Source organism: Eulemur rufifrons, chromosome 17 (assembly GCF_041146395.1).
Source record: "Eulemur rufifrons isolate Redbay chromosome 17, OSU_ERuf_1, whole genome shotgun sequence".
NCBI lineage: Eukaryota > Metazoa > Chordata > Mammalia > Primates > Lemuridae > Eulemur > Eulemur rufifrons.
In genome coordinates, this window is record NC_090999.1 from 57,247,707 (window position 1) to 57,274,609 (window position 26,903).

Here is a 26,903-nt window from a genome sequence, read left to right on the forward strand (position 1 = left end):
CTTAGCTTTCTGTTGTGACAGCAATTTATTTAACAAGAGATACACACACACACACACACACACACACAAAACACACTATTTTGTAGTGTTTTTAAGGCATTTTGGGCATTGGGCACAAATAATTAACTATGAAAAACCGTGTTTCCCAGATCAGGGATAAACATGTAAAAACATGAAAATATCACAGCAAGGGTTGTATAGAACGTTATTACAAAGTGACAGTTCATATCTATAAAATGCTTACATACTGACACTGAAATTTTGGTGTAACATATTATTCATAATTCAAACTATATTAATAGACTGTGCATAGTCTTGCTTTGAAAATATTTAAGAAATTACTTAGAAGATATGTATTTATTTCACGCTACACAAAATTATGGATCTTTGAATTTATCGTTTCTCTCCTTTTTAACTATAACCTCATAATGTTCATGTTGCATCCTTATTTGAAAACATCTGATTGATGGGTCAATCATTTAAATCATTGCTCAGAATTCTTACTACATCTGTAATTAACTTACAAGCAACAAGCTTATCCATCGAAAGTTTGAAAGTAAAAAAAAAAACTCATTTATTCAATGTCTGAATATATTATCCTACCATATCTTTTTTATTACAAATATAGATCCAAATTTTTATGAGTAGAATTATATAATATCAAATAGTTGACTTCATTGATGCAAAGATGGTGAAAAAACAGATTTAGATAATTTGCAGGAATAGAGGGAGGATATGTCAAAGGAAGCACAGCAATACCCAGGTAAGATCAATGTTCTGGTACATACATTGCCACTGCTGGGTGGTTGTCATCTTTGGAAATTCTCTGCCATTGTGGTGAAGCCCTGCGTACTGATAACACCACTAAGCATATATAACTGTCTTTGAACTTCTACCTTGTTTCCTCAAGTTTCAAAGTCTTGGGCAGGTGCATCTAATTGAGTGAGCCTAGATCACATGCAACACTACACACAATGAGGAGTTCTCTGAATAGTTTAAGTATAGATTGATCTTAAGTGGCCAAAACCACACACACATCCCCACACACATATCCCATCCCCACACACAAATGTGCAAATATAAAAGAGATATGTTTCATTGTATGCTCAAATGAACAAAAAGACTGAAAGCTGCCTATGGAATTCTGGGAAACAATTGAGTTATGGTTTTAAATAGCTTAGCAAAAATGATTTTAAGTTATAAACTAAGACAGAATAACTATCAGTTGAGAGGACAAAAAATTTCATCAGATATGCAAGAATGCAAACATTTTACATCTTCTATACTTTCTCCAAAAAAATGTTTTAAAAGTATGAACTCCTATAAATAAATGTTAAAGAAAAGAATAAGAAAATATATGAGAAATACAATATTATAAGACAAACTCAGGTACCCATTGGAGGTAAATCACAGAAAGAGCAAAAAACATGTATAAAGAGCAAAGTTTTTCACAACTACAGAAGTTGTGATTTCCAAGAAATAAGTCTTTAAGGTGAATGAAAATGTTTTTAGTTAAATACTCGATGATAAAGGAAATAGATAATATTGATAACATGGTATGAAAAACAAATCCACCTAATAGAAGAAAATAACGATAAGTAAAAACCAGAGAAAATGTATAATATGTTATCCAAATGACAGTTATGTTAAAATTTGACATGGCAATAAGAAATTGATTATTACAGTAAAAAATAAATTCAATTTCAATAGAAGTTATATTCTGCTACAAATTGTACAGAGATCGTTATATAGGATTGCCAAAAAAAAGAAGGAAATGATATCACAACACAATAAATGATTCTACAACAAACAATATTTATAGAATTATAATATTTTAAATGCTATTTGGGGGATTTTAGTGATTAGAATCAAAATATTAATAAAATATTCAATAATTAAATATAGTTATAACTCAGCATGATCTCAAAGGTGTAGATGTAAAAACTAAAGAATACCTAATATAAGTATGAATTTGAAGAAGAAAAATGTTTAGTGAAGTGATGCTGTCAAAATTTAGTTGTACAAAGCATACTTATAATTTATTTTAATATCTTATTCCAGCATATCATTTATTACTTTATATGGAATATTATCTTAATAATTTAATGATTACAGTTATAATTAAAAATTCAATAAGGGAGTAAATAGGGTGTGATATATTTAAATTGTCATCACATATAGAAATAATGATATAAGATCACTGTTTATAAACTGGTAAAATAACTAACAAGAAAAATATAAACAAAATATTTAAATCCTGGACAGAGCTGTAGCCCATTGTACCAAGTGAAGTATCACAACAATGGAAAAACAAGCACCACATGTACTCACCATCAAATTGGTATTAACTGATTAACACTTAAGTGTACAAATAGTAATAACATTCATCAGGTTTTGGGCAGAATGCAGGGGAGGAGAGGATGGGTATAAATACACCTAATGGGTGCTGTGCACCATTTGGGGGATGGACACCCCTGAAGCTCTGATTTGGATGGGACAAAGGCAATATATGTAAACTAAACATTTGTACCTCCATAATACGCTGAAATAAAAAAAAAATAAAAAAATATGATTGCCCCAGGAAATTGGCTAGGGGTTGGCAAACGTGGGTTAGAAGACTCTTTCAATTCTCATACTTAGCTGAAATTATAATGAAAGACTTTGACTCATTTCAATTGAAATTAACCAATTCAATGAATACTTAAAAGCAGAAAAGTATAAAAGACTAAAAAAATTCTTCAATCTTACTATATTTCATACATAATAAAGTAGAGATTTATGCTTTTGTCAACATTATATAGGAGAATCACAAAAAATGGACCATGCATTATTGAATGAAAATACATTTACTTCCTCTAAGTCCCAACAGTAAATAATACTACATATACATGCTGTATTCACTAATCACACCATAACTTCCAAAATTAGGCAAAAAAGGCATAGCAAACATTAATAATTAATTTGTAAACTTAATCTTTTTCAAAATAGTCTTGACTTAATAAGAAAAAATGAAATTAAGAGCTAAATTTAATTTGAATTGAACTAAAGAGATATGAAACTAAAACAGTAATTTTTGAAACATATGAAAAAAATTGAAAATTGTGTTAGATTTCTATTTAACAATCTAGAAAGATGGGGGGGGTGAATCCAAAAGAAAGTAGAAGAAATAAATAAATAAAAGGAAGACATAAATTCATGAAATAGAACATAAAACCATAATAGAAAAAAAGAAAAAATGGCAGGAAAAACTACTGAATAATATTTATAAACAATCACAGAAACCAAACAGCCTAACAAAGCAAGAGAGAAAAGGAAAGAGACAAACCAGTAGTGAATGAAAAGGAACACAATTTCCATTACAGATGTCTTTAAAATTGTGACTAAATTATGTACAATATATAAAAGCATAAAAATTTTACAAATTGGAGAAGTTTCTGAACAAAATAAATTAACAAAACTGAAGAAACAACAGAAAACCTATATTTTCTAATTTTTGGAAAAAAATTACAAAGAAAATATTGAATGTAATCAAATATTTTCCATAGAAAAGTAAGAAAACTAGATATTTCTTTGGATATATTCTTCTGAGTATGCAAGTAATAAATAATATGCATGTCATACTCATACTTGTAAAACATTGGAATGGTTCACAATTATCCAATTCATTATAAAAATATAGAATAATTCTGAGGCCATAGCAAGAGAAAATGCATAAAAAGTGAAAGCATAAACTACTCTTCTCTATGAACATAGTTGCAAATTTTTAAAAGTAAGCTGGTGGCCATTTCCTCCAGGTTTTCTAATTTGTGTGCATAAAGATTTTTGTAGAATTCATAGATGATATCATGTATCTCTGTGGCATCAGTCGTGATTACTCCTTTCATGTTCTTGATGGAGGTTATAAGAGGTTTTTCTTTTCTGCTCTTGGTTAGTCTAGCCAGAGGTGATTTTTGTGAGAGGTGAGAGCTGTGTGTCCTGTTTTAGTCTTCTACATGTGGATATCCAGTTATCCCAGCACCATTTATTAAATAAGGAATCTTTTCCCCAGAGTATGTCTTTGTCTGCTTTGTCAAAGATTAGATGGCTATATGAGGATGGTTTTATATTTGGATTTTCTGTTCTGTTCCACTGGTCTGTGTTCCTGCACTTGTGCCTATACCAGGCAGTTTTAAGAACCACGGCCTTGTAGTATAGTTTGAAGTCTGGCAAATGAATACCTCCCATTTTGTTTTTGTTGTTTAAGATTGCTTTTGCTAAACGGGGTCTTCTCTGGTTCCATACAAAGTGTAAAATTATTTTTTCTATATCTGTGAAAAATGATGTTGGTAATTTAATAGGGATTGCATTGAATCTGTAGATAGCTTTGGGCAGTATAGACATTTTAACAATGTTGATTCTTCCGATCCATGAGCATGGTATGGTTTTCCACCTATTTACATGTTCTGCAATTTCCTTCCTCAGAGTTTCATACTTCTCCCTATAGAGGTCCTTTACCTCCTTAGTTAAATATATTCCTAGGTATTTTATTTTCTTTGTTGCTATTTTGAAGGGTATTGAGTCCTTAATTTGGTTCTCCATTTGACTGTTATTGGCGTATATGAATGCCTCTGATCTGAGTGTATTGATTTTGTATCCTGAGACTTTACTGAATTCATTGATCAATTCCAGGAGTCTCTTGGTTGAAACCTTCAGGTTTTCTGGATATAACATCATATCATCAGCAAAGAGTGAGAGTTTGATCTCTTCTGTCCCTATTTGGACTCCCTTGATTCTGCTCTCTTGCCTGATAGCTAATGCAAGGACTTCCAATGCTATGTTGAAAAGTAATGGGGACAGTGGGCAGCCTTGTCTGGTTCCAGTTCAAAGTGGGAATGCTTTCAGTTTTTCCCCATTCAGTATGATGTTGGCTGTGGGTTTGTCATATATGGCTTGTATCATTTTTAGATAGGCCCCTCTATGCCTATTTTGTTAAGTGTCCTTATCATAAAAGAGTGTTGAATTTTGTCAAATGCTTTTTCTGCATCTATTGAGAGGATCATATGATCTTTATTTTTGCTTCTATTTCTGTGGTGAATTACATTTATAGATTTGCGTATCTTAAACCACCCCTGCATCTCTGGGATGAAGCCCACTTGGTCGTGATGGATTATTTTTTTGATAAGCACTTGGATTCGATTTGCTAGAATTTTATTAAGAATTTTTGCATCTATATTCATAAGAGAAATTGGTCTATAGTTCTCTATTTTTGTTGCATCCTTTCCTGGTTTTGGTATCAGGATTATGTTGGCTTGGTAAAAAGTGTTGGGGAGAATCCCATCCTTCTCGATATTGGAGAATAGTTTATGTAGAATGGGCACCAGTTCTTCTTTGTAGGTATGGTAAAATTCAGGTGTGAACCCATCTGGTCCAGGGCTTTTCTTTTTTGGGAACGTTTTTTATTGCTGTTTCCATTTCAGATCTAGATATTGGTCTATTCAGGAATTCTATTTCTTCCTGGTTGAGCCTGGGAAGGCTGTGTGGTTAACAGACTTAACTTAGGTCGGAAACTATTAGAATTCTAGAAGAAAATGTAAGAAAGACTCTTACAGACATTGGCCTAGGCAAAGAATTTATGAAGAAGACCCCTAAGGCAATCACAGCAACAACAAAAATAAATAAATGGGACCTGATCAAATTAAAAAGCTTCTGCACAGCCAAAGAAACAGTCACGAGAGTAAACAGACAACCTACAAAATGGGAAAAAATTTTCGCATACTACACATCAGATAAAGGACTGATTAACAAGAATCTATTTAGAACTCAGGAAAATCAGTAAAAAAAAAATCGAACAACCCTATCAAAAAGTGGACAAAGGACATGAATAGAAATTTTTCAAAAGAAGATATAAAATTGGCTAACAAACATATGAAAAAATGTTCAACATCTCTAATCATCAGGGAAATGCAAATCAAAACCACAATGAGATATCACTTAACTCCAGTGAGAATGGCCTTTATCAAAAAGTCCCAAAACTATACATGTTGGCATGGATGTGTAGTGACAGGTACTCTCATACACTGCTGGTGGGACTGTAAACTAGTGCAACCCCTGTGGAAAGCAATGTGGAGATACCTTAAACAGATTCAAGTAGACCTACCATTCGATCCAGCAATCCCATTGTTGGGCATCTACCCAGAAGAACAAAAGTCTTTCTATAAAAAAGACACCTGTACCCGAATGTTTATTGCAGCACAATTCACAATCGCAAAGATGTGGAAACAACCCAAATGCCCATCAATTCATAAATGGATTAGCAAAATGTGGTATATGTATACCATGGAATATTACTCAGCTATTAGAAATAATGGCGATATGGCATCTCTTTGGTTCTCCTGGAGAGAGCTGGAACCCATTCTATTAAGTGAAGTATCCCAAGAATGGAAAAATAAGCACCACATGTACTCACCAGCAAACTGGTTTCCCTGAGTGCACATTTGGAAATAACACCAATTGGGTATCGGACAGAGGTCGGGGCTGGGTGGAAGGGATGGGTGTATACCTACTTGATGAGTGCGATGCGCACTGCCTAGGGAATGGACACGCTTGAAGTTCTGACTGGGGAGGGATCGGGTGGGGGGAGGGGATGGGTGCATACCTACATGATGAGTGCGATGTGCACTGTCTAGGGAATGGACACACTTGAAGGTCAGACTCGGGGGGATGGGGAGGCATGGGCAATATATATAGCCTGAACTTTTGTACCCCCATAATGAGCTGAAAAACAAAAAAAAAAATAAAATAAAAAATAAAAAATAGCTCATAAAATAAAGTAAGCTGCTGGAAAATTTAATCTATAAAAATACACTACTGCAAATTAGAATTTATTGTATGTAAGAATGTAAGCACCACATTAATTTAGTAAGTTAGATTTAAAATGGAAAATTATATAATCTCTACATATTTTTAGTTATTAACGTTCTGTATCCTTTTTTAAATCATATTTTTATCAAACTTAATTTTGAGTGTGATGATTGCTAAGCTTGATGAAAGTTATCACCAGAAATCTACAGCAAGCAGTAACTAGAATGATGCTGGGCCAATAGTATATACTCTTTAAATATTTTCTGAATGGAAGTATCTATAAAGAAATTTAAATTTAATAATAAAAGGAAATAATTTGATATTTATTATCATAAGGAATTTAGAAGAGACAAACAAGCTCATGAGAAAAATATTCAAGTTATCTTGTATCAAGGAATTGCAAATTATAATAGGCATGAGAAGCCATTAGTTTGTCAAGCAGTTAAAAAAGTAATTGTAACAGTTGGTGTTAGCCAAGTTATAGAGAAAATAATATTTTCACAAACTCTTTGTAAATGTGGAAAAGTCTATACTTTTTCTGAAATGCAAAGGTTTTCTGTCTAGATTGTTTGGAGGTACATACTTTCCAAAACAGCAATTATACTTATTAATTTGAGATGTTTGAACATAAAGGTAAAGGCACAGTAATGACATTAGTCACTGTGTCTTTACTGTATAATAGTTATGGAAATGACCTACGTGTCTAATAATAAGAGAATAGTGAATAAATTGTGAACTATCTATAGTGTGAAATAGTAGGAATCAGTTAAATAGAAAACATGTTTATACATAAACATGAAAAATTGCCTATTCCACCATAATTTGAGAGAAAGGCAAATGGTGAAAAACAGGCATATCAGTACATAACACGCATCAAACCTTGCCTGAAGACACACGTGCACACTTTCAAAGATTATAATGAAATGTAGGTGAGTACATACATAAATTTTACATCTGGGACATTAATGGATAGAGTAAGGGTGATTTTCCTATTATCCTTATATTTTAACTGTTTTTACAATGCATTTCTTTTACTATTTTATTTCACATATCATACAATCTATCCATTTGATGTGTACAATTTAGTGGCTTTTAGCATATTCATGGAGTTGTGCAACCGTAACCACAGTCAAATTTAGAATATTTTCATCACCACCATCTCAAAAACCCCATACCCATTAGCAACAATTGCACATTTTGGGGGTAATTTTCATATCATCTTTCTATAAATATATAATCAGATGATTCGCCAATTGTATTGGGTTGTCATTTTATTGTTGAATTATGAGTTCTTCATATATTCTGGATACTACTTACTTATCAGATATGTAAACTGCAAATATTTTCTCACATTTATTATTTTTTCATTTTTTTGGTAGTTTCTTTAAAGCACAAAAATTTAAATTTTTATGAAATCCAATTTATCTATTTTTTAATTGCTGTGCCTAACCCAACCTCACAAAAATTGATGTCCATCTTTTCTAATACAAGTTTTGAGTTTTAGCTCTAAAGTGTAGGTCTTTGATTTATTTTGTGTTCATTTTTGGATATAGTGTGAGGTAGGAGTTCAACTTCATTCTCTGCATGTGGGTATCTTGTTATCCCAACAATATTTGTTAAAAAGACTATTCTTTCCACACAGAATTGTCTTGAGTCCCTAATCCAATGTGAAAATTCATTTCTGAACTCTCCATTCTATTATTTTTACACTTATGACATCACCCTATGATTCTTCGTTGCCGTAGGTTTATAGTAAGTTTTGAAATTGGGAAGAGACTTTGTTCTGTTTTTATAGATTATTTTGGGTTCCTTATATTTCCATATTAATTTTAGGATTAATTTATAACATGCAAAGAAGCCAGCTGGTATTTTCCTAGGTATTATGTTGGATCTGTAGATCACTTTGGAGAGTATTAACCTTCTTAACATTAAGACATCTAATTTATAAACACTGGGTGCCTTTTCTTTACTTAGTACTTTTTTTTTTATCTCTCTCAGAGATACTTTCTAGTTTTCAGAGCACAAGATTGCACTTTTGTTAAACGTATGCTGAATTATTTTATTCTTCCCAATAATATTGCAGATTATATTGTTTTCATTTCATTTTGGGGTTATTAATTTCTGGAATAGAGAGTAACAATTGATTTCTACATATTGATCTTGTATCCTGCAACCTTGCCAAACCCTTTTATTAGTTGTAATAATTATGTTAATAATTTCCTTAGGATTTTCTATATATTAATACAAAACAAATTAAGATTGTTTTACTTCTTTCATTCTTACCTGCTTGCCTTTTATTTCTTTTTCTTGTCTAAATTTCCTGGTTAAAAACTTCAGTCAGTACCATGTTGAAAAGAAGTGGCCTTTATCTTTCAATTCCATTAGATTTTGCTTCATGCTTTGTTGTTAGATGCTTGTATACTTCCAATAGACCAGAATGACACTTCAGTATAAAATATCTCTTATTACTATGCTCTACAATTATCTATTTTGTCTGATATTAGTTTATTCACTTTAGCCTTCTTATGACCACTCTTTGCATGATATATATTTTTCCATTCTTCATATTCTACTTATTTACATATTCGAATCTAAAGTGTATCTCCTTTATACAACATGAAGCTGGATTTTTAAGAAAGTATTCTGATGATTTTTGCCTTTTGATTGGATTGCCAATTCCCATACTTAATGTTATTATTCATGTAATTAGATTTATACTGCCATTTAACTTTTTGCTTTCTATATATTTCATATGTCTTTTATATGCCTCTATTCCTCCTTTACTGTCTTTTATTTGGCACTAAGTAAATATTGTTTCTAAAATAACATTTTAATTCTTTATTTTTTTAATTTTTAAGGTTTCTTTTTTAGCAGTAGCCTCAGAAGTTACCATATACATCTTAATTTATGAGAATTTACTTCACATTCATACTAACTTAATTCCAGTGAGCTATAGAAATTTTACTGCTGTATAACTTTATTCTCTCTAACCTTTTTTTGTGTGGTATTGTGTTATACATATTTCATCTATATTGGTTATCAACCAATGATACAATGTTATAACTTTATACTAACTTGATACTAACAATACTGTTTAAAAATATAGTTGTACTGACAATGGGGTAGTATTCAGTTATAAAAAAGAAATCCTTTCATTTTCAGCAACATAGTTGAGCCTATAGGACATTATTTTAAGTGGAATAAGCTAGGCACAGTAGGACAAATACCACATGATCTCTCACTCATATGTGGGATCTAAAAGAGTTAATCTCATAGAAGTAGACAGAAGATTAGTGATTACCAGAGGCTGGGAAGAGTAGGAGGTGAGGGGAGATTGGGAAATGTTGGTTAATAGGTACAAAATTACAGTTATATAGGAGAATAAGGTCTAGTGTTCCACTGCAAAGTAGGGTGACCATAGTTAACAATAATATATTGTATACTTCAAAACAGCTAGAAGAGAAGATTTTGAATGTTTTACCACAAGAAAATCATAAATGTTTGAGGCCATGTATTAATATATACTAATTATCCTAATTTGATTATTACACATTTAAAATGTCTATCAAAACATCACACTGAACTCAATAATTTTGTACAATTATTACATGTCAATTAAAATAACATAAAACTTAAACAATCAAGTTTAAGAAAAAAAATTTTAGTAAAAACTGAATATAAGCTGAAAAAAATAAAAAAAATAGTGCCACAATACACTACTTTAAGGTAAATATGATAATGATAATAACAGGCTATTTCAGGGCTAGTAAACATTGGCAAGTACAGTCCATTTTACCTATCCTTTGCTTATAGCATTCCAGCTTAATAGATTATAGCATCTTTTCCTTTTATCTAGACACACCTTACTCTTTTTCTCAATTTAATATTTCAGAAAGGTATTGCCAATCTGTCAAATTTAACTTCAATTTTACAGCTTTAAGCTAACAAATGTAATTCATTTATTCATTAAAAATTTCATAAGTCTACTGCTTTTCGAGGAAAAAAAAAGATGGAGGAATGGTGGTGACCTCCTGGATTCGTGCTCCTGGAGTGGAAGGCATGGGTCTCGGACTGCCACAATGCTAGAGGTTCGCTCCCCCGCAAGAACAGTGGTGTGAATCCACTGAGAATCAGCGTGGGACACAGAGAGCAAGAAAAATCTGAGGTGATCGGGAAATAAATGGCAAAAATCTGGAGAGTGCGGGACAGTCAATAGAGAGGGGAGCACGGGATGGCTGTACCCACCTCACCAGAGAGTGTGGTGGGTTCAGCCCCATAGGAAAATGTCTTGTTCCCCCTCTGACCTCCACACCCACTCAATTGGATATCTGCCTGAAGTCTGTGCAGAATTGCTGCAGGAGATGTGGGGCTCTGCGGAGAGGAGACATTAGCGGGAGACATTTTGGACCCCGGAGCGCTGTGCACGGCCTGCGAAAGACTAGAGAGACAGGAGTCTAGCAACTGTCTCCTATAAGCAGGCGGCGGGGCTGCCTCGGTGCCGGCTCTAGCAGATGCCAAACTGTCTTGTATAGGCGGGTGGCTGGATTCTCTAGGTCCCTGGCTCCTCCGGCCACTGCCAGACCCTGAGCATTCAACCCCAGCGACAGTGATCTGCAGACGGGCTGCCGCCATAGTCGGGGTCCACAGCCTAAACGCGGCGGAGCGATTGGGTACTGGGTGGCTCGCTGGGTGGCTCCCTCCCTTAGTCTGCAGACCCCCATTAGGAGCTCCACCTTTGTGTGAACACTGAGTGCCTTGCCCAGTCGCGAGAGAGTGGAGCGTGGACCTTGCAGACATTGGGGCGGGGTGGACCATCGCCCCCGGGAGCTGCAGCGGCTGGGGCACTGGACGAAAGAGGGCACCGCCACCCTCCCCCTTTCCACTGTCTTTCTTGCAGAGAGAGACGGAAACCACCTCTGGAGAGGAAGAGGAGCAGCCCCCCCCAGCGGAGGTAGCAAAATCCTGAACAACACACGAAAGGCTCCCCCTAGCGACAGAGGAGACAGCTTACCTGTTGCACACAGCGTGCCTTTATAGAGACTATAGCTGAAAGAAGGGATCTTAAGGATTCATCCAGATGGGAAGGGCTAAGCGAAAGAACTCTGGGAGTATAAAGAATATGGCTGAAACCTGGCCCTCAAAGAAGATTACTAGTTCTCTACCAATTGACACAAACCAGATTCTAAATAGCAACATGTCACAGGAAGAATTTAAAACATGGATCATAAATAAGCTGAACATTATGCAAGAAAAAATGGATAATCAACACAAAGAAACCACAAAAAAGATCCAGGACTTGGAAGAAAAATTCACCAAAGAAATTGAAATATTGAAGAAAAATCAAACTGAACTCCTAGAAATGAAGAATTTATTCAGGGGTCTACAAAAAACAGTGGAAAGTCTCAAGAGCAGGGTAGATCAAACAGAAGAAAGAGTCTCAGAGATCGAAGATAACACTTTCCAATTAAATAAGTCAGTCACAGAGATAGAGAAAAGAAACAAGAGAAAACACCAGAGTCTACCAGAAATGTGAGATTATGTGAAGAAGCCTAACATGAGAGTTATCGGCATTCCTGAGGGTGAAGAAGACAATAAGCAAGGGTTGGATAAACTATTTGAAGATATAATTGAGGAAAATTTCCCAGGGCTTGCCAAATCTTTAGATATACAGGTTCAAGAAACTCATAGAACCCCTGGGAGATTCATACCAAATAGGAAGACACCACGTCATGTAGTTATCAGACTGACCAAAATATCCACTAAAGAGGCCCTTCTTCGAGCTGTAAGGAGAAAGAAACAAGTAACATACAAAGGAAAGTCCATGCAAATCACACCAGATTTCTCAGGTGAAACCTTACAACCAAGAAGAGATTGGGGCCCCATTCTCACTCTTCTGAAACAGAATAATGCCCACCCTAGAATCCTGTACCTCAGTTTTATATATGAAGGTGAAATTAAGACATTCTCAGATAAACAAAAACTCAGAGAATTCACCAAGGCAAGACCAGCTCTCCAAGAAGTACTCAAAACAGAGTTACACATGGTCCAGCACAAGAAGGACCCACGAATGTAAAACTACTCAAGAGATAAAGATAAAAACACAGTTATCATAATGGCTCAAGAGAGAAAACAGATCAATGGAATTCAACCCACCATGAGGAACAGCAATCTGTCTCACTTATCAGTTCTCTCATTAAATGTGAATGGATTGAATTCCCCACTCAAGAGACATAGACGGCCCAATGGATAAAAAAATATAAGCCAAGTATCTGCTGTCTTCAGGAAACTCATCTAACCTGCAAGGATGCATTTAGACTGAAAATAAAAGGGTGGAAATCAGTATTTCAAGCAAATGGAACCCAATAGAAAGCTGATGTGGCGGTTCTAATCTCCGATAACTTAGTTTTTCAATCAACAAAAGTAATGAAAGACAAAGATGGTTACTATATGCTGGTGAAGGGTACAATTCAACAAGAAGACATAACTATATTTAATATATATGCACCCAACCTAGGTGCACCCAGATTCATAAAGCAAGCCCTACTTGATCTGAACCAAATGATAGATAACAACAATTTAGTAGCCAGAGATTTTAACACGCCGCTGACAGTTGAGGACAGATCCTCCAAACAAAAAATAAACAAAGAAACAATGGACTTAAATAGAATGCTAGAACAAATGGGCCTGACTGACATCTACAGGACATTCTACCCAAAAACCACTAAATATACTTTCTTCTCATCAGCTCATGGTATGTTCTCCAAGATTGACCATGTCTTAGGACATAAAGCATGTCTTAAAAAATTTAAAAATATAGAAATTATACCATGCATCTTCTCAGATCACAGTGGAATAAAAGTAACAATGAACCCTAACAGAAATCCTCACTTCTACTCAAAGTCATGGAAGCTAAATAACCTTCTCCTGAACAATCATTTTATAAATAAAGAAATCAAGTCGGAAATCAAAAGATTCTTTGAATTAAACGACAAAGGAGATACAACGTATCAAAATCTGTGGGACACAGCTAAAGCAGTCCTGAGAGGAAAATTTATTTCCATAAACACCTATACCAAAAAGACAGAAAACTTACAAATAGACAATCTAATGAATAGACTCAAAGAGCTGGAGAAGGAAGAACAGACCGACCCCAAACCCAGCAGAAGGAGAGAAATTATTAAGATTAAATCAGAACTAAATGAAAAGGACAACAATCAAACCATAAGGGAGATTAATAAAACCAAAAGTTGGTTCCTTTAAAAAATAAACAAAATTGACACACCTCTGGATAGACTAACCAAGAGCAGAAAAGAAAAAAACTCTTATAACCTCCATCAGGAACATGAAAGGAGTAATCACGGCTGATGCCACAGAGATGCATGATATCATCTATGAATTCTACAAAAATCTTTATGCACAGAAATTAGAAAACCTGGAGGAAATGGACAAATTCGTAGAAACACTCAGCCTTCCCAGGCTCAACCAGGAAGAAATAGAATTCCTGAATAGACCGATATCTAGATCTGAAATTGAAACAGCAATAAAAAACCTTCCCAAAAAGAAAAGCCCTGGACCAGATGGGTTCACACCTGAATTTTACCATACCTACAAAGAAGAACTGGTGCCCATCCTACATAAACTATTCTCCAATATCGAGAAGGATGGGATTCTCCCCAACACTTTTTACCAAGCCAACATAATCCTGATACCAAAACCAGGAAAGGATGCAACAAAAATAGAGAACTATAGACCAATTTCTCTTATGAATATAGATGCAAAAATTCTCAATAAAATTCTAGCAAATTGAATCCAAGTGCTTATCAAAAAAACAATCCATCACGACCAAGTGGGCTTCATCCCAGAGATGCAGGGGTGGTTTAACATACGCAAATCTATAAATGTAATTCACCACAGAAATAGAAGCAAAAATAAAGATCATATGATCCTCTCAATAGATGCAGAAAAAGCATTTGACAAAATTCAACACTCTTTTATGATAAGGACACTTAACAAAATAGGCATAGACGGGGCCTATCTAAAAATGATACAAGCCATATATGACAAACCCACAGCCAACATCATACTGAATGGGGAAAAACTGAAAGCATTCCCACTTCGAACTGGAACCTGCAAGGCTGCCCACTATCCCGATTAATTTTCAACATAGTATTGGAAGTCCTTGCATGAGCTATCAGGCAAGAGAGCAGAATCAAGGGAGTCCAAATAGGGACAGAAGAGATCAAACTCTCACTCTTTGCTGATGATATGATGTTATATCTAGCAAACCCGAAGGTTTCAACCAAGAGACTCCTGGAATTGATCAATGAATTCAGTAAAGTCTCAGGATACAAAATCAATACACTCAGATCAGAGGCATTCATATACGCCAATAACAGTCAAACGGAGAACCAAATTAAGGACTCAATACCCTTCAAAATAGCAACAAAGAAAATAAAATACCTAGGAATATATTTAACTAAGGAGGTAAAGGACCTCTATAGGGAGAACTATGAAACACTGAGGAAGGAAATTGCAGAACGTGTGAATAGGTGGAAAACCATACCATGCTCATGGATCGGTAGAATAAACATTGTTAAAATGTCTATACTGCCCAAAGCTATCTACAGATTCAATGCAATCCCTATTAAATTACCAACATCATTTTTCACAGATATAGAAAAAATAATTTTACACTTTGTATGGAACCAGAGAAGACCCCGTTTAGCAAAAGCAATCTTAAACAACAAAAACAAAATGGGAGGTATTCATTTGCCAGACTTCAAACTATACTACAAGGCCGTGGTTCTTAAAACTGCCTGGTATTGGCACAAGTGCAGGGACACAGACCAGTGGAACAGAACAGAAAATCCAAATATAAAACCATCCTCATATGGCCATCTAATCTTTGACAAAGCAGCCAAAGATATACTCTGGGGAAAAGATTCCTTATTTAATAAATCGTTCTGGGACAACTGGATATCCACATGTAGAAGACTAAAACAGGACCCACAGCTCTCACCTCTCACAAAAATCAAATCACGGTGGTTAACAGACTTAAACCTTAGGTTGGCAACTATTAGAATTCTAGAAGAAAATGTAGGAAAGACTTTACATACATTGGCCTAGGCAAAGAATTTATGAAGAAGACCCTTAAGGCAATCACAGCAACAACAAAAATAAATAAATGGGACCTGATCAAATTAAAAAGCTTCTGCACAGCCAAAGAAACAGTCATGAGAGTAAACAGACAACCTACAGAATGGGAAAAAATTTTCGCATACTACACATCAGATAAAGGACTGATAACAAGAATCTATTTAGAACTCAGGAAAATCAGTAAGAAAAAATCCAACCCTATCAAAAAGTGGGCAAAGGACATGAATAGAAATTTTTCAAAAGAAGATATAAAATTGGCTAACAAACGTATGAAAAAATGTTCAACATCTCTAATCATCAGGGAAATGCAAATCAAAACCACAATGAGATATCACTTAACTACAGTGAGAATGGCCTTTATCAAAAAGTCCCAAAACTATACATATTGGCGTGGATGTGGAGAGACAGGTACACTCATACACTGCTGATGGGACTGTAAACTAGTGCAACCCCTGTGGAAAGCAATGTGGAGATACCTTAAGCAGATTCAAGTAGACCTACCATTCGATCCAGCAATCCCATTATTGGGCATCTACCCTAAGTCTTTCTATAAAAAAGACACCTGCACCCAAATGTTTACAGCGGCACAATTCACAATCGCAAAAATGTGGAAACAACCCAAATACCTATCAATTCATGAATGGATTAGCAAAATGTGGTATATGTATACCATGGAATATTACTCAGCTATTAGAAATAATGGCAATATGGCATCTCTTTGGTTCTCCTGCAGAGAGCTGGAACCCATTCTATTAAGTGAAGTATCCCAAGAATGGAAAAATGAGCACCACATATACTCACCAGCAAACTGGTTTCCCTGAGTGCACATTTGGAAATAACACCAATTGGGTATCGGATAGAGGTCGGGGCTGGGTGTATACCTACATGATGAGTGCGATGTTCACTCTCTAGGGAATGGACACAACTGAAGCTCAGACTCGGGGAGATGGGGAGGCATGGGCAATATATATAGCCTGAACTTTTTTACCCCCATAGTGAGCTGAAAAACAAAACAAAAGAAACAAAAAATTTCATAAGTTTGATTTGTACCTTTAAAAGTATGTATTAGAACGGAGATGGATGTTTGAAGATTTTTAGGTTATGTATCCATCCAGATAAAATTATTACATAATTTTTGAAAGGAGAGGTTGACAAAAAGCCTCGGACAAAATTTCTGAAGTTTTTCTATCTCTCAGAATCATGTGGCCTTGTTAGAAATCCATATAGCTGAATTTCTAACCTCAGAATATCTGATTACTGTCATTGAAGGGTAAAATTTAATAATTTAGTAACACGCATTTATCTTCATCATTTCCATTAATGTTTCACACAGAAAGTCCACTGGCAGCAATTTCAGAAACACTTCTCTTAAGGTAAACATTCCTTCTATCCCTTATTATTATAGTTATGTGTGAAAATGACAATATGTTAGCATTTCAATATGCTCATTTGTCAAATGTGAATAGTATTAGCAAATTAATAAGATTTTTTACAGGGTTACATGAGATTAGATATGAAATATTTAATATCTGAAGGTTAGTTTTTACTCTTGTATAAAAAACTATCAATACCTATTAATCTATTATTGGTCAAATTAATATGTGCCTACTCAGAGTTGGGATATAATCTGTTTTTAGGTCTCCTCAGAATATTTGTTTGCCATATCATACCATCAGAAGATACCTTCTGTGATAACTATTTAAAGTAGCGTTTGTTAATCATTGTCTTTAGAACACTAGATCAAGAATTTAGAATATCTCCTCCTAGTATCTGAAATAACACTACAAAAGAAGAAACATTGCCAAGTCAGAAATGAATGATAGTGTCTCATACATGGTCATAGAAACAGCTCTATGATCAGCAGGGAGAGATTCTTTTAAATGCAGAACAAAGTATTACCACTAGAATGTCCTTTGACCCAATCTGGTAGAAATATCTATCTGGACCCAAACAAAATGGAAATAGCCAACTTTTATGTATCCAATAAAAGGAGCTTTGGGAATCAAGTTCTCTTTTCTTTTTCTGCCATGAAAGTAAACTTTTCCAATGCTAAGAGCAAAAAAAACAGTAGCTGAAGTTTTATATATATCCAGCAGGCAAAGGAAAATGAATCACGGCTTCATCAGGAATAATTGGTAGAGAAAAAGGATGTACTGGGGCTCTGCTAGAAAGAGAGATAACTAGATTCTATTCAATGGAGGCTTAAAGACAAAGATGTTCATATAATTGAGTGTTTCTCCTATATGTTTGTGTAATCTGTGAAAGCAAGGAGTAGATGTATGAAATGTTTGAACATCATAAAGACTATAAAAATATATGTAAGTACAGACATGTATGTGCTCATATAAGGTGGAGATCTTCTTTAGGAATATTTCTCATTACTTTGCGTATTAAAAGAAAAATACCAGTCTCATATTTGAAATAACATTTAACATTTCAATATATGGAGTTATTCACTCATCTTTTAAAAAGTTTTAATTTACAGTAAATGCTTCCAGGTGTCTATCATTTTATAACAGAGTAAAAGTTTTTATGAAGAAAGTCATTTGTTTGAAAAATATAGAAAAATAATAATCAAGTATATTATCATTTTGTACTTACATGTTTTGTTTTTCATCATTTTTTAGGCAAATTTGGAATGAAAAGTTTAGAAATTGGTATAAAGCTAGACTAGTAAAGTAGTTGTGTTATCTAATCAGTTTTAATTTTAACTTTCATTGCAAATCCAAATGAGGCAATCATGTATTACAATTACCATTGAATTTCATTTCAAGTTATCATTCAACTCTACCTTTTAGAGTAGTTGACCCAAAAGTTACATTCTAAATTTTTCTAAAATTGATACTTAAAGCATCTCTTCATCCTTCCTGCAATTATGGATAAAATATTTCTATTTCAAAAGTAGCAAATTGCAGCCCTAAAATGGTGATGATCTCTACTTTTGGATGTGATCTTCGCTCAAGTTAGTTCCAAGCACTATGAGTCCAATAGTTAAACTTGTCGATGAGGATTTTTTTAAATAGTGAATACAAAAGAAAGAATAGAAATAAGGTTAAATCAACTCAATTCACAAAAGAAAGTTAAATTCCAATGAAGTTAAATTTTAGTTTGAGTGAAAACTATTTTTTCCCCTTAATTTGGCATTCTTAAACATTTTTGAGTTATATAGTATTTACTCTTTTTTTCTAATTACAAGAACAATCCATAATTATTATAAAAGATGAATAAAATTCTATAAAGCATAGAAAGTAGAATGCAAACAATCCATAACACTACCCAGAAATAGGTGATATTTATAGATTGAGTATTTGCCTTTTTGATGCAAATGCACTTAATATTAGTAATCATCTCACAATATCTATAGTGATTTTATTTGATATTATAAAATAAATATTACCCAAGCAATTGCTTTTCAAAAACATAACTTTAGGTAGTTGCACAGTTTTCCATCAGCTGTACTTGCCCTAATTAAAGCATCCTTACTCCAGTGTTCACATACTTCCTCGTGGGGCAGGGAAGATAAGATGCTTATTACATATCTATAGATCTGAAAAGGAGAAGCAAACAGGTGAAACAGTTTGAACCATGATGCAGGTCCAACAAACCCTCATCCAGCCTGCAGGGAGCACTAGGGAGAATGGTATTCAAATGACCAGCCTTTATACCCCTCCCTCACTCAGTTAGTGGATGAGGGCTTCCTTGGGATAAGTGAGACCTCCCTTCAACAAAGCAACTCTTGGGCGCTGATGCCTACCCTGAAAAAAAAAAAAATCACAGAAGCTGTCTGCTAATCTCACTCCCCACTTACGAGTCTCAAATCTCCTCTTGAAGGAAATTTTTATATCCACCACAGAATGCCAGATTTCTTACTTTTTCTGTCTTATCTAAGTTAAAAATGCAGATGAAGCAACTTCGCGAAGAATATCTACAGAGCCTTTGTGCATGTTAATTTAATAGTTATAGATCTGTCATTTAAAAAATTATTTTGAAATAGTTATTGATCAACAGGAAGGTAGAAAGAAATGTGCAGAGAGGTCCTGTGTACCCTTTACCCAGGCTCCCCAGTGTTAACATCTTGCATTAATCTGGCAAAATACTGAACACAAGAAATTTACATGGGTACAATCCACACAGTTTAAGTCACATTTCACCAGTTATACATGAACTTGTGTGTGTGTGTATTTATACAATTTTTTCATGTGTAGCTTTATGTAACCATCGCCATAGTCAAGGTACCATTGCCACGATCTCCTTTAATAGTCACATCCATCATTCCCTAATTCCCTAACCCCTAGAAACCAATAATCTGTTCTCCATCTCTATATTATTCCATGAATGTTATACAAATAGAGTCATACAGTATGCATTTTTTTGAGAGTGGCTGTTTTCACTTAGCATTCTTTCCTTGAGATTTATCCAAGTTCTTGCTTATATTAATTTTTTTTTACCTTTTTGGATGAGTAGCATTTTATAGTATAGATATTACACAGTTTATTTTACCATTTAATCATTGAAGGATAATTTGGGTAGTTTCCAGATTTTGGCCATGAGAAATCAAGCTACAATGAACATTAGTGCACAAGTGTTGGGGTGAAAATAAGCTTTAATTTCTCTGACATATATGTCTAAAAATGCAGATGCTGAGTAATATGGTATGATGATTAGCTTTATGTATAAATTTGGCTAACCATAGTACCCAGTTATTTAATTGAACACTGATCTAGGTGTTGCTGTGAAGGTTGTTAACATCTACATTCAACTGATTTTAAGTAAAGGAGATTGACTCAATTAATGTACATTGCCTCATTAAATTAGTTGAAGACCTTAAATCTAAACTCTGAGGTTTTCAGAGATAAAGAAATTCTAATCAAGACTGCAATGTCAACTCCTGCCAATATATGCTATTGGTTCTGTTTCTCTAGAGAACTCTGACTAATACATATGGAATTTTATTTGTGGTTTTAAAAGAACTGCCAGAGTGTCTTTACCATTTTACTTTTCTATTAGCAATATTGTGATCCAGTTTTTCCACATCCTCACCAGCATTTGTAATCATCATTTTAAATTTAATTTAATTTAGTCTTTCTGATAGATGTACAGTGATATCTCATTGTGGTATTAATTTCTATTTCCATAATCATGAATACTGTTAAACATATTATCATATGTTTACTTGCCAAATGTGTATCTTCTTTGCCAAAATATATGTGTAGGTCTATGGTCCCATTTCCTGTTGGATTGTTTGTTTTTAATTATTGAGATTTGAATTTTTCATCTATTTCAGGTACAAGTATTATGTCTGATATGTGGTTTGAAAATATTATCTTCCAGCCTTCAGTTTGTCTTTTTGTATTTTTAAGACAGTCTTTTGTAGAGAAAAAGTTTTGAATTTTGATGAGATCTAAATGAACAATTTGTTCTTTTATAAACCATGCTTTGGCATCAGTTCTAAGAGCTCTTTGCATAGTCCTAAGTGAAGAAGATTTTCCTGTATCTTTTTCCTGGATGTTTTATATATTTGTGTTTTACAAATAAGCTAGGGATCTATTTTGAGTTAAGTTTTATTAATAAGATGTAAGGTTATATAAAGATTTAGTTTTGTGTCAAATTACTTTAGCATCATATATCAAAAAGTCCTTTTTGATACATTTTCCATTAGATTGCTTTTGCTTGTCAAAATTTAATTGGGCACATTTTTGTGTGTATATTTCTCAGTTGTCTATTCTGTTTCATCATTCTTTATTCTGAAAGTAGCACATTATTGTGATCATGTAGCTATATGGAAATCCATAACAGTGGGAAGTACAACTGTCCCCACTTTATACTTCTCTTTCACAATTACTTTTGCTCTTATAGAAATTGTAGAATAAGTTTGCCTATGTTGACAAAAAAAAACTTTTTTGAGAATTTGATAGGAATTGCATTAAACCTATCAATCATTTTGAGAAAAATGATTTCTATACTATTGATTCTTCTAGTCAATGAACATGGTATTTCTCTCTATTGCAAGTCTTCATTAATTTTGTTTATTGTGTTTTGTAATTTTCATCATACAGATACTGACCATGTTCAATTAGAATTCTATATGAGTATTTCCTTTTCTTTGGGGCAATTGTAAGTGGCATCACACATTTTTTTTAAAAAATTTAGATTTTTACTTGTTTGTTTTAATTATATAGAAATGCAACTAATTTTTGTTTGTTGACCTTTATCCTGTGACATTAATGGATTTATGTATTTGTATGGTGAATTTTAAAATTCAGTTATTGTATTCAGTTCTTCCACTTGCATTTATTTAACAGTTTTTGTTTTATTTATTTTTAATTGACAAAAATTTTGTATATTTATGGAGTTCAATGTGATGTTTTGATACATATGTGCACACAATGTGGAGTGATTAAATTAAGCTAATTAACACATATATTACCTCACATATTTATCATTTTCTGTGCAATAGACCTCAAAAAAATTTTCTCTTGTCTAACTGGAATATTGTACCTTTTGACAAACATCTCCCCATTCTCTGCCCTTCTAGCTGCTGATAACCACCATTCTACTCTCAACTTCTATGAGTTTTACTTTTATAGATTTCATATATAAATGAGATCAGACAGTATTTATTGTTCTGTGCCTGGCTTATTTCACTTAGCCATTTAGTGTGTGTGTGTGTGTGTGTGTGTATACATATACACACATATATGTATATAATTTCTATTTCTTTGCTGACATTTTCTATATTTTAAATTTGTTTCAAAGAATTTATAATTGATTGTTGAAGCATTTTAATGCCAGCTGCTTAAAATTCTTGTTAGATAATTCCAACATTTGATATGCCTTGGTGTTGGCAGCTGTTGATTGTCTTCTGATTTAAATTATGGTCTTCTTGGTTCTTGAATGAGCAGGTGAATTTCAATTATATCCTGAACGTTCTGGTAACTATGGTAGGAGACTATTGCTTCTATTTAAATCTTAAATCTAGCTAAATCTCTTTAACAAGAAATCATCCTGTTTAACTTTAGCCTATAGGTTCTGGCCTACTTTTGTGAACTTTAACTCCAATGACAGTTTAGTTTTTGGAGCCCTTACAATGATATTCTAGTCTGCTTTATTCTTCTGGTGCTGCTGGGTTCTCATTAGATTCCTGCTAGTGCCATCTGTGAGGGTAAAAATTGCTTCCTGGGATATTTTTTTGTTTCTAGGTGACCTCCTTGGGGTAGATGAGACAGAAACCACTGGGCTTGTGTCTCCTTAAGCCACTGTGTGGAGATTAGAGAGACATGGAGGTTTGCTACTGCTGTAGCTGTGGGACACCACTCTTCACATCCCTACCTCCAAATCTCCTACCCTCCTTCCTGGTTGAGGAGCGGGGGCTTTGCTGCTGCTGTTGCTTCAGAATCAGACCACCTGCCAGTGACCTAGTTGTGAAGCAGCAGGTGCTGGGATGACTAGAGCTTTGCTGCTAGCTAGTTGCTATCACAAGTAGTCAGACCTCTGGATCAAGTTGTCAAATAGAGGTTGCAGTGGCTTTGGGTTTTGCTGCTGCCGCTGCAGGCAGGTCAGATAACCTGCCAGGGCCCAGATATGGAGCAGAGGCTGAGAGGATCAAGGGATTCCTTGCCACCATTGCTGATGATGGTTCAGATCATACCCTGAGTTTGGAGTGAAAGTTTGGAATTCCCCACTAGGTGTCTGTTGGGTTTTCCTTTTTCCAGTCCTTTGGCCATAGAAATCATATAAATTATAAGATAAGACCTATGACCACCGTTACAAGCTGTGGGACCTTTTGGAGATTGGTGATTCTCCCTCACTAAGACTTAGTTTCAGCATCTACTAAACAGTAAAATAATAGCATATTCCTTATAAGGCCATGCTTGAAGCTCAGACTCTGGGGGATGGGAGGGCATGGGCAATATATATAACCTGAACTTTTGTACCCCCATAATGAGCTGAAATAAAAAAAAAAAAAAAGACTCAACCAATGGTTCCATATAAAGGAATTGGCACAGTATTTGGTCCGTCAGTTTTAATAAATAATAATTATTATTTAATAATTATTATATAATAAAATAATGTTGCTTTGTGGTCATAATTTCTTTCCTATCTGAGTTCTATTAGGATGAACCTTTTGCAAGCCTAGGCAATAATACATGTATATATCCTATTATATATACATATTATATATATATCAAGCAATATACTGTAAGAAACATAGGAAATTCATAGAAGTATATGTCTTCAGTCCCACATAAGTTGTTTAGGCATAACTTACTTTTTTTTTTGTCTTTAATCCAGATGCGTAGTGAATTCTTTCTACAAAATAAGTAATGATGTTGAAAATCAGTTAAGATTCAAGGTCAACAGATATTTTTCATGCTGGCTCACTGATAAGGTTTAAGAGATGAATCATGATAGCATCGAAAGATGACTTATTGATTTGCTGATTTAATTAAGTTAGAGTTTTTAAATTTCACTAAAATACTAAATTGAGACCACACTGAAAGATTGAACATTTTATGATCTTTCTGATTACATATTCTATCTGTAAATGTGCATATTACTATATTGCTTTTACAGAATAGATGCATGTGTAAATGTCTGTAGCCCTGCATATAAATTATCCATATTTAAATATCGGATTATTGAGAGTGATTAATAACTCTGTATGTATGACAGAAATAAACACAACAGGCTTTGCCTCTCTATAAGGAGATTTGGTCAGATGTAAAGCAGTCACTATTTTCAGAATCTGTTGTTCTCTGCTATTTTCTTACATTTAGAGTTGTCCTAAAGTTTTTGTCCTTGTAAATGTTTGTCAGACTGGTCTATCAGCTGCTGCTATTGCACATTTGTCTATAGTTGGACTTCAGTACATTTTTAAAATGCTTCTCTCCTCTCCCTGCTTTCTATTGAACCATGTTGGTGTTTGATGAAAAGGAATCTGTTTTTGGTTTTTGTGGCTAGAGAATTTTTTTACTTTCTATGAATTTTCATAACTTTATTCCCAACATACCTTACATTGTATCTATTCTTGCATATGTCTCATGTCTCATAAATTTGTTGGGCTTATTGATGGCAGGAATATATCCGTCCCTCTTCCCAGAAGACTGCCCATAGAGAATGTCCAACACAGTATTTTGCACACACATAAATGACGTTTTAAAAACATTTGTCAATTAAAGGACTATTTATGTCTATATTCTCCTTTGATTTCAAATGAGAGTATATAGATAAATGTAAAATGCTCAATGGGGAACTCTGGGATGTGGCATAGATAGAGGTGCTCATGATTTTAGTGGAAAAAGTGGATTCCATAGCCAGAAATCACATAAAACGTTCTAAATTAAAGCAATGGCTTCAAGGCAACGTAGTTGATCTTAATCTTATTTACAGATTAAAAGACCCAACAGATAACAAGGTTTACAAAAACAAGCAATGAAAATTTAAGATAAATGTCTTAAGTGTCAGGAATGAGGAGTCAGGGCATATAAAAACAAAGTGACAAGAAACCTAATCAATAGATTAGTAGAGTGACAGAAATTGGGAACTATAAAAAAGAAAAACTAGAATCTTTGTTGGTTTCTTCTTTTAACTTCCAACGTTATAGATATTTTTTATTAAAGTTGGAAGCATTTAATAAGCATTTAATAAGTTGGCAGCATTTCATGTCTTTTTTAGGTCTCAAATATTCAAGTAGGTAATTGATAGTTAAAAAGCATATGAAAACAGAAAAATGCCTTTGGGTAGACAGAAAAAAACCATGAGAAATAACGAAAAAAATTACACATTTAAGTTTTGCAAAATTAAAATTCTACATACTACAAAAGGCAACATAAACATTTAAAAATCACCTATGGCTTGGGAAAGAAAGATTTGTCCCTCATATATAAATTATAAAGAAATATATCAGAGATATAAACAGAATAGCCACAAATAAATAATAAAAATATAATTCTAAATTTGGGCAAACATTATGAAGAGGCAAATCACAGTATTAGAAATGTAAAGGATCAATAAACTAATTTAGGTCAGTGTTTTCTAAATTGGAGTTCTGGGGATCATTCCAACATATATTTGATGATAGAGAGTCTTTGATACATAATATCTATTTGCCACTTAAAACATGATTTGAGACATTTTTATTAGGCAATTGAAAATCATAAATTACATTTTCTTTAAATTTCATTAGTTCCTGTGGAACTGATGGGAGAATATTGTGGGGGTCAGAGATGTGGTAACCTGGGTGAGCACCCATCCCCGCCCCCCAAGGAAAGCTGCACTATTGGACTAGGGCAGGTCCTTCAGTGAGTAAGATCCCATCCCGCAGCACCATAGCAATGAAGCAGGGCATGTTCCAGCACCTGGGCTATTGGAGAATTGTGGCCTCTCCCTATTCAATAAATAGTGCTGGGAAAATTTGATACCAACATACAGAAGAATGAAACAGGACCGCTACCTCTCACCACTCACAAAGATTAATTCAAGGTGCATAAAGACTTAGACCCAAGGCATGAAACCATAACAATTCTAGAGGAAAATGTAGGAAAAACTCTTGTAGATATGGGCCTAGTCAAAGAATTTATGACTAAGATTCCAATGGCAATCATGTAAAAAACAAAAATAAATAAATGGGATTTGATTAAAGAAAAGCTTCTGCACAGATAAGGAAACAATCAACAGAGCAAAAATAAACAACCTGCAGAATGGGAGAAAATATTCACAAGCTACACATCCAATAAAGGGCTAGTAACCAGAATTTACAAAGAACTCAAGCAAATCAGAAAGAATAAAACAAACGACCTATTATTAAAAAGTGGGAAACATACATGAACAGAAACTTCTCAAAAGAAGAAAGACAAATGACTAATAAACATATGAAAAAATGCTTAATGCCACTAATTGTCAGGGAA